Raw genomic sequence first — 14,764 nt, 5'->3', positions numbered from 1 at the left:
AGAGATATCCATTAATTTAACGGGCACTCCAGGGGTGACTGGCGTAGGGCCCTCAAGGGATCTTGGGTCATCCCACATCCCACAGCTCTGAAGGCTTTGCTGCTGGGGAGGCTGTTCAGACCAAAATTATGATCAAAGGGCCCAAATCTCGATGTCAGCACACATTATTCATCTGTCTGACAACCCATCTAGTTTACAAGTTCTGTAGACAAGTAAGGTTCTGTTTTTAATGTACTTGATCATGTGTGGAGTACCACAGTCTTTGAAGTACCCCAAAGTCTCTAAGGTGGCTCTCCAGAATAGCTGTCTCAGAACAGGTATGCATCCCTGTGTATATATTTACATCTGCATTTGTATATTTTCTCACACTTATCAAGGCTTTATACATCACTAAATTTCATTTTATAATGCCCAGCTACATTTTCTCTCTCAGTATCCTCTATTTTTAATATTTTCATCTGCCTAATTCTTATGAAAACCATTATTCTCTCCACAGTTTTTCATCCAGCTGTACAGTAATTGTCAATGCATTCTAAATATCCCATTTTATGCCCAATTACAGAGACAATGATTTCCAGGTACAGGAGAAACATGGGAGTGTTTCAGGCTTCTGCTCTGGTGGCCTCATGTTCAATCCTATGTACAGAAATCAGGGCAGCCGTCAAAAAGAAAGCAAGAATTGCTTATTCTGGTTTGGACATTTATGTGCCTGGTTTCTTAAAGATTTCTGTATCTATTTCAGAATAATTTCCTTTTAACTTCTAGGGAGTATTTATTTGCTCTGTAGTGAACCAAATTCCAAGCCTTATTGTATGTCTTTCATATGCCTGTAATGACAAAGGCGTTTTCTGTCTCTCCTATAATACAACTGTGATAAAGACACAGCGGTTGATCGGTAGCCAATTCCTTCTGAAATTTGTATTTTTTCCTTTATTCTGATCTGAAACTGAGATTGCATTGAATAATGTTAGATAAAGGTGAAGTCTCTTGGGGTAGATCATGTAATGGCAGGACAGATATCACATGAGGAGGACCCAATGAGCTGAAAAGAATAGCAGTACAAGAAACTCATTTAATTTGACATAGCTATGAATATTTGACATTTTATAAGGGAATACAGAAATGAAGTCAATCTTACTCATACTATGATTCTCTAGGAAGTACAGATTTTCTTCCATGTGTAATCTCTGTGAACACAGAGGTTCAGGAGGCTGGCGAAGAGAAGTAGCAGCTGATGCAAAGATTGTCCAACCCCTATAAAGGAAACTTACTGCAAAAATTGAATTCCCAAAGTTTTTGCATTGGGTGTTAAAATACTGAGCTGGATCACACATGCCTTGCAATAGATGCTCAAGCTTTTTATACATGAGAGAAGTTTTCCTCCATGTATGTTTATTGCTTACATGTTCTGTTTTCTCCTGATGCCATGATGATTTTTTGCCTTTTCTTTTACACTCCTGTTATACCTTTTTACAACTTCTGTATTCTTAGTGCTTTTTGCCTACATTCTTGGACTTGTTTGTTCAGATAGAAGACTAAACATTTTAGAAGCTTCGTAGGTAGGGGTTAGTGTGCCGCAGACCCCAAGGTCCCCTCCAGAACACATTCTGTAAATCAAGATAGAACCATCCAGGGGGAGGTTCCTTGGGGAGCGGGCTCATTCAAGCCTCTCATTGGGGAATCTTTGATAGATATGCTAATTAGTAAGACCTATAATGTTATACTCTATCTATCGTGTGTGTGCAGTGTGGTGTGTATTTGGGTGCATTCCACCTGGACATGGTGCACCTAAAGATCCTTAAAATAAATACCAAGGTAAAATTCCTTTTTCCCCTTTTAACCATGTGCAGTGGGTTCAGTTTGTAAACCAGGCAGAAACACCAATTGAGTGTAGTGGTTTGGTTCAAAATATCCATTACTTATTTTCCTTCTGTGAGATAAGAATTAGGAGAAAGCAAAGCTGGCACAAAACGTAAAAGAATATAAAGAAGTTTATTAACAGACGTAAAAGAAAGAAAAAAGTCAGACTAAACCTTCAGAACACTTTTCCTCCCCCCACCTTTCTCCCTTCTCCCACTGACAACGTAAAAAGACAGCCCTTGAGATTTTCAGTCAGATTACCACTTCTATAATAACCTTGTTCAGTTCACTTAGGGAGAGGAGTCTCTCTTGCTCATGCTATGGAGACATCTCCACAAGAAACAGTTCTTTCATGGCTTCAATGTCACAGCAAGACAGTCGTCTGGGTTGGTTCTCTGCTCGCATGTGAAAGTCCCTGCCCTTGACTTACAGCTTTCCCCACAACTGCTTTTGAGGGTCCAATCTTGGGATACTGGGGTACCATTTTAAGGATGAGCTGCTCAGAAACAAATGTTCTCTTCACCTATCTCTAGGAGCATCTTCAGCTCCAGGAACAGAGGCCCTCCTCCTCCCCTGGGAGCAAGGGTCTTCATCACTTTCACCTCTTTCTGTCCGAGCTTCTCATCAAATTACAGCTACTTCAACTTTTGCTCATTTCAGCGCAGGTACTTTTGCTCACCATTACAGTCATTTGCTCATTTCAGCACAGATACTTTTGCTCACAATTGCAATTTGAATGCTCCACCCCCCCCATGCTTTCACGAAATTACAGCAGGTACTCTGATGTATCATAGTCCATCACCATAGCTTTACAACAGAATTTCAGCTTCTACCCTTGAAGCATCTCCTCTTTCTCCTCCCTCAGGGTTTCAGCTCTTCCTTCTTTACTGACTTTGGTGTCTCTATGGTGTTTTCTTCACTTGCCTCCACCTTTCCTCCTCCTCTGACTCGGGAGAGGATTGATGTCCGCAGGCTTCATCTGTTCTGGAGGAAACTTACAGCACTAAAAGGGTTCATCTCACCCGGGCCTTGCAGCTGGAATTCGCCTCTCGCTGTTGGTCACATGCTCTTTGCTGGGCGGCGGCCTCAGATGAATTTCGGCCGCACTGGAGGGGGGAGCCGGGCTGCGCCGCCTGCACAGAGCAGGGCTGCGGGCCTGGCTCACACTGAGGGGCTGCGGGTGGAACAGGGCCACACAGCTCCAGGATGGCTGTCTCCTGGCCAGCCTGGGCTGAGCCCCACTGGGCCACGCGAGCCCCCCAGTTACCTATCACAAGGCCGGAAGCAAGAGAGAGCTTTTTCCGAGAGGGTTTGCTCGTTCTTAAATGTGGATCACAGAGGCGTGTCAAGCTTCTTAAGTGGCTTAAAAAGTTGCCAATATTCAAACTAGCCAGTTGATAGGTTCTGTCAGGTCATAGAGGAAGCTGTAAGCACCTCTTTGCAAGAGAATCACTTCCCTGGCTGATGGAGCCTTCTTTAACTGTGCTAAACCATGACACCATGTTTGACTCTTGATTTTAAGACCAGGAAAAGGCATCACTCCAGTGTCTCTGAGCAGAATAACAGAACAGGGAAGACACTCTCAGATGCCCTGGACATGCAAGGTCTGACTGAAGGTCAGATCCCACTTCTCTTTCAAAGCTGAGACCAGAGAGAACAGTGAAAACCTTGTAAAAATACTCTGTATTCAGGTTGTTCTTAAAATGCTTTCTTCATACTATGCTTGAGATAACCCAAAACCTCTGAAATTACTCTGTGTACCCTGTTGCTCCTCACAGCCAAGGAGTTCTTGCTGTGCTTCTTTCTGATATCAGCTTAAATTTACGTGCTTTGACTTAGGTCTTGCTTTCACTGATGCGTTCTTAAGACAGCTGTCATTATCTCTTAACTTTATGAAGTAAATAAGGAAGAAGATATGGGCTAATTTTCTCCTTCCTTCTTTTCCTCTGATAGAATCAAATAGGAACAGAGGCTGAGAGAGAAATCCAAATCACTTGTTATCCTGACACGGCTACTCTGCAGTACCACAAAATTTCCTCTTCCTCCTCTCTTTGGGTGTGCCCATCTGGGTTAGAATGAGAGCAGGTACCTCACTCATGCACATCCTATGGAGGCTTCCGAGGTCTCAGACAAGAGCCAGGAAGAAGTTGTTGAGCCTCCTTTCTACATGCCTACACTTTATTGACATCAGGCTCAGGAAGAGGGAGCAGTAAGGAGCCCATCTTCCCCCAAGCTGGGGCCTAGCAAAGCAGGCAGAAGTTGTACATTGCATTCAAAGGGGTGGCATTTCCTCTGAGGCTTTCAAACCCATTCCTGTTTCCTGTTCCTTTCTGCATCAAAATTTGATAATACTCATGTTCCAAGTCAGATCCCAAGCTCATGCCTCGTTCATGGCTTTTCTTCTTTTCTACCCAAAAGATTTTGTTTAAGTAATGTAAAATTTGTTTTAGGAATACAAACCCCACATTTTGCATCATGCTTAAGCTTCATTAAGAAAAACATGACCTTATATTATTTATTTTGCTCTGTGTACTGCAAGCCCTGTGTTACAATCTTACTCATTTCAGACATCTAGGATTGCTCCTTTTAAGTGTCTGCTCCGTCCTTGGCAAACTTAATAGCTTTCAGATAATTTTGATCACAGAAACTAAGTGCTTTGTGGCTGGGAAGAATTTTTCCCACAATTTGCAAGGTAGATCATTGAGGTTATTGATGGATTCATTCCTTTGACACCTCCCTGCTATAATGTGACAACCATTAGCAAATACTGACTTGTATATACAGTGATGACTGTAGTTTTGATACAAAACAAGAATTTGCCCGAAAGATTCTCACCTCCTCCATGTACTCTTTTTAGTTACAAAATTGTAACCATTCGGTTCCATGGCTGAGACATGCAGTTTTGAAAGGACTAGAATGATTCCTAAACAGCTTAAGCAGTCGACCTTGTCCTAGACATGGACTCTTGTGCATTGTATGCTAGAGTCTTCTCGCATGATTAGCATAAGACTGGTTTCACAACATTATCCCTGGTTGACAAATCCTGTCTGAAGATTACCTGTCCCCAGTCTCTTACAATTCCTCTCTCCTTAAATGTTACAAAATGCCGAACAACCTTCTCTTCCTCCAAACTGCTTTTTAAGTGTCAATTAGAAAGCAAACTAAGATCTGTAGCTTGTAACAGGGCACAAAGACAAGTGACTCAGCTGGTGCAAACATGAGATTGGCAGGGGAGTTACTGCAGCAAATCCCAGCCGGGGCAGTGGAGAGCTTGACGTCCCTTACATTGCTCCTACTGCCTGTGGAATTGTAACAGATGACCACAGCCTAACAGAATCCTCTCCAAAGAGGGGCCCCCTGCTGCATGGCAAGTGCACACATCCTCTTTCAATAATGAAAACCATTGGCATCTTTTATTCTGTGTGGAAAGGGTCAAAATATAGAATGAAGACTCATATTCACACTCCTCTTGTGCCATGCCTTTATTGCACTGAGCATCTGCTTCCCCTCTGGATTTCAGTGGTGACTGGGAGCATTCTGCACAGAGTGAATCGATGCCAGAGGTTGCAAACCCACCAGGATGAGGTCCTGCTTCCTGATGGGCAGGTGGCAGAGTTCTGCTGCCTCCAGGTATAGTGTAGAAGCTAATGCTATACTTTTCATCAAATTAAGAGAATTGGGAGAGCATTGCCAAGGCAGTCTCTTTATTCTGATGAACACTGTGCTAAAACAGATGTCCACTAAATAAGTTTATTTGTTTGTTTGTTTATTTGTTTGTTGAGTGACTAGATTACACTGGTCTCAAATAGCACTCATTTGCCCCCAGTGGAACCAGTCCACTTGGCTGGGAGAAACTTCTGCTATTCCTAATTCTGAGTTTTCTGAACGGGAGATATCCAGGTGTAATTCATAATTATCACTTTAAAGTCTTGATGACATATCAGAGCCTTTTGAGTAACAAAATGAGATGTGGACATTTTTTAACAATAGCAGCAGTTAAAGATATGAAGAGAGTGGAGAATGAATACACCATCCCTTGAAATCTTTAAATCAAGTGACTGCCTTTATAAAAGATTTTTTTTGCAACACCCGATATTATGATGATAGATGCAGGAGCCACAGAGAGGATTTCTGTAACTGAGGTTATGCAGAAGGTCAAATGAGATGGCCATAATGATCCCTTCTGGTCTTAACCTATCAATCAAAGGGCATTAAATTTTACTCACCTAGCTGGACATGTGATTATGCAAAACAGAAGTACAAGGATTTTCCTGCTTGTAAAGCGAGAACCTGGGAAGAATAATAACCCTGGGATAAAAATTATACTGACCTTCTTTCAGAGCATCTAAAAGTTACAGTAGGTCCTCTTAAGATTAGCATAAGTATCCTGGTTATTCCAGATGCGATGAATGCTTAGAATGGAGTAGATTATGAATGTATAATTTATTCTATGACCTGAAACAACTTTTTCCTGGTATTTGGAAACCCTTCTGCATTTAGCTGCAAGATGGACAGTGAAGGGTTGTTGTGGGGTTGTTGAAATATTTTAATGAAGTTCATCCTCGTATTTTTGTTGTGATATTGGTCTATGCTTTTTATAACAGTGTATTGCAAAAGGGACCTTCTGTGATGTTGTTGTCTCATCAATACCCTCAAAACCCTTTTCCTTCCCCTGTACTGTGAAACAGCATGTGGTCTCTGTTGGATCTCTGGGTCTAGAAATTTGGATTAAGTTTTCCCCTTGCTAAGATGCAAGAAAATGAAAGAAATCACATTCCATTTGTCTGTTGGCTGGAGCTGCTTTTAAAAGCAGAGGGATGTGTGGGTGGAGGGTGTGAGAAGGAGATTTTTTACTGGCATATACATGTGTAAACAGATATTCAATGATTTGTAAAGAGCTGAGCTGTACAGCACCGAAGAAATATATAATCCTTCCCCAAACCTCCAATGTTTGAAAGCTGGTGGCTTCAGCTCCTGACAACTGTTTTCATCAGTAAGGCCACAGACAAAAGGATTTTTAGACTTTCTTTCAATCAATGTAACTGATTGGCAGCCATTGATTAAACACTCATGTGGACCAGTGCTGACTACTTCAGTTTGGAAGAGAGTGGGCAGGAAATGGGAATCACCGATGTCTAGAAGCACATGCTAAATTGTATTGTCAATCAGATGGCCAAAGGCTCCAGTGTGTTGTCTGCTAGACTTGGAAAGGACAATGGTGTTTGTAGCAGGTGAAGTTGTCCTGGAAGTCACAAAAACATCTCAATTTTATTTTTGTCTCACTTTGCTATCCTAGTTCAGTTTTCTTAGGTTTCGATGTTGTATGTGGCACTGTATGTGAAAGGAGAGGGTTTCTGTTACAAAATTCTTTCTCAAGCTAGGTCTTTTGGTGATCGCCACTTCACAAGGAAACTTGTATGAATGGGATTTCAAGGATTTTATGAGTTTTATGCATCTCTCTTCTTAGAAAAATTATGCATTCTGTTGGGGCACAGGATTTCCTGCATCACTGAAAGCTTCAGCTGCTCAGGAAGATTCATGGAGCAAAAGTTAGCCATCTGTACTCCTGGTCTCTCATGTATTTTCTATATCTAAGCCAAGAATTAAAAATTGAACCTTGACAGTTCTTTTCATGACGGTTCTTTCCAGTTCTTTCTGTGAGATGATCACAACCTAGGCAGAATGAGACTTCTCTTTGGGTCTGATGGGATTTCTGTAGAGGTGGAAATAAGAGCAGATATAGCTCAAACACCCTTGCTGGCTGACTGCGAGCTAGGGCAGGACTGGAGAGAGGGGAGACCTGAGCAAAAGAGATAAGTGCAAGTGGTAACCTGCTAGGAGGACCAAGAAAGAATGCTGTTGATTCACTGAGAAGCTCCTTACTTGGGAGCAAAGAAATATATAAATACCAGGGATGGTTAGTGAAGAGGAGAAGCTGAGGGGCAAATGCCAGGGAATTCTGATTAAATTCTGAAGGGCATCACAGACAGCTGGAAAGCACCCTGGCCTCGCACTTTGGGGACCCACACCACAGACTTATGTAAACCTTTTTTCAGGTGATTTTGCTTTTTTCCAGTGTTGTATAATCTTTTATTTTGCATTGGGAGTTTTCACAGTCAAAACTGTAGCTGGTGAAAGATTTTTGGAAGATTTTTGGAGTGCATTAACGAATTGTCATTGCAAGCAATATTTTGCTTTCAAATCAGACTCTGAAACACTAGTCTCAGAGTCTAGTATTAATTCCTGATGTCATTAAAAGATAGACATCTCTGTCTGTCATGCACTGACATTTATTTTATAAGGCACTGACATGATTAGAGCTTTGATTTGATTTTCTAGCCAATATGCTTGGCCCAGAATTCCCAGGAGTTGTCTTTAAATTTAGCTTTCTAAGTTCAGGTTTCAGTCATCTACACATGAAGTAATTTTTTAATATTTTAACACCTAGTTTGGCATCTTACATATTCTCAAGTCTTCCTTTGCCAGGCCACTTCCTTCAGTGCCCAGTAAGATTACTGACTGTGGTAACTCTTGGCCTTCCTCCCAAGAAGACCCCTTCAGCACTATTCCACATAGAGCCAAGGAAAGATGAATAGGCTGAAAAATAGGCAACTGCTCTCTCTGCAGTCCTTCCCCATCTGTTTAACCACAGTGGATCCCATGCGTGCGATGTCTGCAGCCTGCACCTTAGGGATACAGAGAGAGAGTCACTGGGAGTGCAGCAGGCACAGGTCAAAGGAGTGAGACTGGTAACAGTAAGGAATCTCAAGTTTGCAGCAGAACCTGCCCCTCCAAAAAAACCCCAGGTATTCCTCTATGCAGTCATTCACAAAAATATCTTCAAACATTTCAGTTCAGTCTGGTCTGACTTTCTAGGGGCCAAATCTGATACCTGCACATTATTTGGGCGACCTGGTTCTTCTGCCTGCACTGGATAGCCTCTTGAAGTACATCAGATGTTTACACCAGGAGTAAGGAGTAAATGAGGAGAGTAACTAGGCTAGACGAGGCTATAAAAATATAGTTCTTACCCTTCAGACTGAAATACTACAGCTCTTTCTGAACTCTTGGCCTTTTTTCACACTGGGATGTTTACAAAGCATCAGAAGATTTTTACTCTTTAGATCTTGAGTGCCTTAAAAGAGGTGTACTTTACGCCAACTACAAAGGCCCTCAGAATCAGACCTTACATGTTTAATCTGGATGTGCAGAAGCAGACGGTTCCACTGCTCATGCCTCAGTGCATTAACTAATCTTTAAAGAGCAGGGATTAAGGAGAAGCTCTGCCCATGAACAGGTTAGTCCAGGCTGTCTGGCCCAGGCTTCAAAAATTCATTCAGATTCCTCAGAGGTGTGTAGTGCTGATCACTGTCCAGACACAGCACACTGGATTAGACGGACCATAGGCGTGACCCAGGGCCACAGTTTTCAGGTAAATTTCCATTGCAAAATGATATTACTTTCTTGGTTTGTTTTTGTGAGTTTTTTGGTGTTGGTTTTTTTTTCCTGTTCCTTCCATGTGCATAATTAGTTGTTCATTCTGTTGATGTATTGATACTGGTGTGTAGTAAGTTGAAGAAGCTGGATTTTTTCCTCCTCTTTTGTAGCCAGTGCTCATCTTTTCCCTGGCTCTGTCTAGGAGCCTCTTCAGCCAAGAGACGCAGAAGAAAATTAGTGTCTCTGTGTCAAGAGGGCTGGAGAGAGGAACCCACTGATAAATGACAAAGGCTGATCAATCCTTCTGAGTTCTTTTATCTCAGCTCGGGTTTTATTTAGACATTGCAATACTGTTCAGTGCAAAGGGACAACTACTACTACTGTCTTGCCATCAGCATTAGAAATAATAATATTTAACATGGACAACCTCCGCACATGTTCTTCTCCTTGTCATTTAAGTTTCTAAAACACAGCAAGGGAAAATTGTTTCCAGTATTAAATAGCATGAATGGAGCTGACAGTGCTATTAGAATCATAGAATGGTTTAAGTCAGAAAAGATTTTTGAGATCATCAAACCCAATCGTTAACACAGCACTGCCAAATGCACCACTAAACTGTGTCCCTAAGTACCACATATTGTTTTTATCTATCTTTTCCTATATAGATACAGATATATATGACTTCCACTATAACATTTCAAGCATCGGCACCACCTGAGAGCTCTTTGCAACTGCAGCTTATGCATTTTGCAGTAAAATTTCTCTCCCCTTCTCTTTTCCCTCCTCTTCCTCCGCCCCCAGAGAACCGACAGGCTTTCTACTGACAAATGTTGAGTGTTGCTCCTGAGGATTTAGCATTTCAGGCTGTGTCTACACAGCTTAGGTTTCTATTATTACGCAATGGCTTAGAGGGCAGTGCTTTGCCACATAATTACAGAGCCAATCTGTTAGGACCAGGAGTTTGGATGCCTCTTTCTATACCAAGTATTTGCCTCCTGCCCACTTAAGACTCCTCCCTGATACTCTTACTTGTTTATTATTAGCTTCTTTTTGTACCTGTTTCATCTGGTTTCTGGTTTTCTTCCCTTTCCTTTGCTACATATTTGTTTATTTCAGAAGTGAGGGGTCTGGCTGAGTCGTGCCTGCACGGATTCCTATGCAGCACAAAGCACTTGCTGTATGTTGCATCGTCAGAAGAGGTAAGAAGAAATTCCTGAAGCTGCCTGCTAGTTCTCTCGGGTTTTTCACTCTCTATCTTTTTTTTTCCCTCTCTCCTTTTTTTTTTTTTTTTGGTGTGTGCACATTGCTTGTCTTACAAGCTGTGCAGGCTCTGCCATCTAGAGCACTTTGTGAGATCACTCCACTTTGCTGTTTTTCCTTCTTCCATCTCTGCGTGACTGTGAGTGTGTGTATCACCCTGCCTCTCTTCCCCCCGCGGTACAGCTCAGCCCCCTACCCCAACACACACTCACATACACAGGAGCTGGGCTTGCTCGTATGAACTTGAAGACTTGCAATACTGAAATGCATGTGTTACCTTGGGATGCACTAGGATGAGAATGCTCAAAAAGCCTGCAGGCTGCTTAGTCCTCCAAGACTGGGTTTTTTAAACGACACAGGAAAAGAACAAGTTGTTCACTTTTTTTTATTCTTTTCCTTTTTCTTTTTTTTTCCTTTGCTTCTTTTGTGCTTTGGATATTACTGAACAAAGAGTCTCAGGGATTCACACGCTCGGACTTCACTGAATCAGGCTGCATCTGACAAAAAAATCTTGTCTGCATTTTGGTTTGCTAGAGATCAACTGGGATTTTTCTGATTCTATCTTCTTTTGAAAAAAGAATGCATGGAATAGAAAGAAGGTCTAAGTGCCTGTCTGAGCCTATTTTACCAAACCTGGGATAAATGCTACTTCTCTAAGGTAAGTGCAAGATTTTTTCATATGTATGTATAAACTGTGTAGTTATTAACTATATATAGATATGTACCCAAAACATTTTATAGACAGTTACCTCTGATGGCAAAAAATATCTCAGTCGTACATCCTAAAGCATTGGAGAAATGTATAACTTTATCTCCCTTTTCATTCTAGCTTAGATAAGATTGTTCATGTAGAGTAATGGATCTCAGTCTGGGTTCTGCTTCTCATGGTATGAAAAGGCACTTCAAAGAGAATATTTTTTTAAGAGTCAATAGGAATTTTTTATGATAGTTTTTAAACAGTGATGGAAAGTTGTTTAAAAGAAAGGATAATAATTTGGTTTCTAATAAAGGAAGACTTGAGGAATAGAGTAAAGCTGTGAAACTAATTTCAGCTTTCTGAGGAATTAGTAAATCCTGCAAAGCTAAGGAAGAACTTCGCTGGACAGATCAACTCTGCTGTATGTAAAACCAGAGAGGAAAAGTGTGAGGATCTTGGAAAATGTCATGTGAAGAAATGGAAGGCATAGGAACAGCTAGAGAAGGGAAGGGAGTGAGGGGTGTGGAGGGGCAGTGGGCACCCACTTCAGCGTCTGCTGCCACAGAGGCTGTTGTTCTTGGTAAGGCAATGCCGCTGGTGATGGACATCCACAAGTGGTAAGGTGGGCATGTGGGGGATGGGGTACACAAACAGGTATATGCTATGTCATGTCTGTCTGACGTCAGCAGACATATATGCTCTCAGCAAGATTAAATGTGCTGAGATTGGGGTGGGGGAAGCATCTAAGTGGCAGCACAGCACAAGATATATCAAAATGGAAACTGAGTCTCTGATTTGAATGGACATATGCACACGTTTGGGAGACAAAGCAAGTGCATGACTGAATAAAAGAAAGGAACTAATGCAGTGAAAGAAATTGGCAGTGAAGTCAACAAGTCCCAGTATGGTACATTAGTAACTGGAAATGTAAAATGGTCAGCTGTGGTAGTGTATGCAAGGTAGGCTTCTTAAACTGGGTAACTCCTACCTCCACAAAAGAGCCAAATAATATTGATTTAAAGCAAGAAAATTTTTTCTCTTTTCAGACTACCTGATCTAGTATTTTTGGGGCAGTGCCATAGAGATATTAAGAAGAATAAGGTTTATTTTACCTACTCCATCTTTGGAATTACTATGACAGAAAAACTCTTTTTATGAGGAGGCAGGGAAACAGTAAGCATCACTTCAGTCTATAAAGTCACAGCTAATTAAATTGACACCTCTTAACTTTATAATATAATGTTCATCATGGGTATGTCCAGCAGATGCAACACAGTTGTCATGTGGATTTTCTGTTCCTCCAGAAAGTGGAAACATTGCCATGCAGGGGATCAATTTCCTATTGGAACTTGCTGTATACAGCCACTGTACTAAGGGAAGTTTTGGCTTGTGGTGAGAAGAAAGACAGACAAATAATTACTTTCACTCTTGCCGTGTTTCAGGCTGGTTGCAGTCTCCTTGTTTACAGCTTACTCTGTGTCTGTGGTGAGTTTGCATTGCCCACAGATCACCACTTGAGCATAACAGAGTGCTTCTCGTGTGCTTTCTGCTCGGAGCTGCCGGGTTGCAGCAGCAAGAAGAAGAGCTCCAGAGCTTCCCTGAAACTGCTTCTAATTCTTGGGGAGAGAGGGGGTGCAAAAAATAAGCAATGCAAGGAGACAGGTAGCAAAAAATTAATGCTGAACCAAGCTATTTTAACCCATGATACCCAGCAAAGATCTGTATCACCTCTTGGATCAGAGGCAGTGTCTGTCCTGCTCTCCCCAGCACAGCTCTGGTTTCTTTAGGGTGAATCTGGACCGGGTGTGCCCCAGTGTCTGACTGTGCAGGGCACTGGCAGGCAGGCAGGCTGGCACCCCTTGGTGCACCATAAAGGTTGAGAAATGTGACCCAGCCTCAGAGCCCCTGTTTACTGCTGTCCTCTCTGCCCCATGCTGCACTTCACAGCTTTAGTGCTTCTTGTTTAAATTTACAATAGGGCCATTACTGGCCATTTTTTCCCAATGGGAGGTACAAATGGCACGTGTAGCCTTGCCCAGTAGCCTCTTCTCTGCCTGCTGCTAAGGTGGACCTGAGCTGACAGCTGCCTGGCAATCCTAGTCAGAGTGCTTCTGCTCCCCCTCTTTGCAGAGGAATCTGACCACTGGCTCAAGTTTGCAATGTAATGATTAGAGACCCATCTGATCCGCCCCCTCCCCCCACTTTTTTTTTTTTTTTTTGTATTTGGGGGCATAAATACAAAATGGGAGGCTGATTCAAAATTATCAAGGTTTAACTGGTAGTAGGTGGGAATATTCTTCAAGTGACTTAACTCCCTGCTGAGGGGTTGTGGACTGAAAACTCTTAAGGCTGAATTTGCTACCCACCCTCACAGAGGGGAGGGAGGGGAGGATGACAGTGCTTGTTCACTACCAAATCCCATTTTGCATTGCTAATGCATTTCTGCCTTGACCTACAAAGATCACCTGTGCGAGAAGAGGAGTAATTTGTTCCAAGTGTGTACTCAGTCTTTTTTTTCTGGCTTGAGCACTCAGCCTTACTTTCTTTGTGTTTGTCCAAGTGTGCTGTCACGGGTTTGTTTTCATGGAGAGGCTAATTGCCCTCTAGGTGCTGGACTGAAAAGCATTAACGCTCTTTTTGAAGGAAGACATCTGTGGCTCCTTCATACCAGTCCAGATGACTCTGGAATATACTGCCCAACACCAAATAGGCCATTGCTGTATTCCCTTTTTCCTCTTTGTTTTTACCGTTTAGAATTTGACTGTAGTACCTAAGGATCTCACCAAGGGGCTGGGATTTACTCTATCAGTGTCCAGAGGCTACATGTGCTTGCAAGGGGCTGAACAGCTTCCACTTATCAACTGAAACTTGTGACAAAAGACAGGGTTTCATCTGAGTGCACCGAAATAACAACAAACCTCACAAATCACAAATCAGCGTGATGCAGTGCTGCAGTGAAGGGCCAGCTGTTACTCTGTGCCCAGCCCAGCTCCACCCAGGATGCACAGAGAGAGGAAAGCCTGTAAATGATACTTCTGGTTCTAGGAACTCAAACTACCTCCTGCGTGGGTGACTGACAAACCTTGCCATGAAATTAACATACATAAATATGTCATCAGAAGACCCGCAGTGAAGTTACATGGAAAATTGGGAAAAGATCACCTCATTTAGAAGTATTTCTGCATCCCTTGGTTCAGTGATTGTCACTTTGCTTCAGAATATTTACATGACATTGTTTCCAATTTTTCTGTCTTCATGTCATTTTCTTTGTCTTACCCATGATATGGGTGTCTGATGACATCCTCATCTTTATGGAAAAACATTGGTGACAAATCCAGGATAGCAACTTCAGCATATAAAATGAGCAGCAGCAGTAAAAGTCAGAAAACATCTCCTCAGTTAAAAAATTGCTGATTTGAAAACATGGGAGAAAGGGAAAAGATGTGCTGTCAGGGTCTGGTCCCATGCAGAATCACTACTGACCTACATAGAAGGCAGATTTGAGTGGGA

At 42.1% G+C, this 14,764-nt stretch overlaps 1 protein-coding gene across 6 annotated transcripts in view; it reads left to right on the top strand.

Annotated features, from left to right (window-relative positions):
- The first annotated feature begins 9,183 nt into the window (after window positions 1-9,183).
- Window positions 9,184-14,764, top strand: part of LRFN2 (leucine rich repeat and fibronectin type III domain containing 2) — a 153,834-nt gene continuing 148,253 nt past the window's right edge. For 2 of the 6 annotated variants that reach the window (XM_032102760.1, XM_032102762.1), the window contains exons 1-2: window positions 10,144-10,496; window positions 11,009-11,215. The gene's annotated coding sequence lies outside the window, so the exon portion shown is untranslated. Of the gene's footprint in view, window positions 9,293-10,143; window positions 10,497-11,008; window positions 11,216-14,764 lie in introns of those variants that run through there. The other 4 variants (XM_032102763.1, XM_032102761.1, XM_032102766.1 and 1 more) reach the window with 4 other exon arrangements.

The sequence above is a fragment of the Corvus moneduloides genome, chromosome 3 (genome assembly GCF_009650955.1).
Source record: "Corvus moneduloides isolate bCorMon1 chromosome 3, bCorMon1.pri, whole genome shotgun sequence".
Taxonomy (NCBI): Eukaryota; Metazoa; Chordata; class Aves; order Passeriformes; family Corvidae; genus Corvus; species Corvus moneduloides.
Note: the sequence above shows the minus strand (reverse complement) of the source record. Positions and strands in the feature narration are given on the sequence as shown.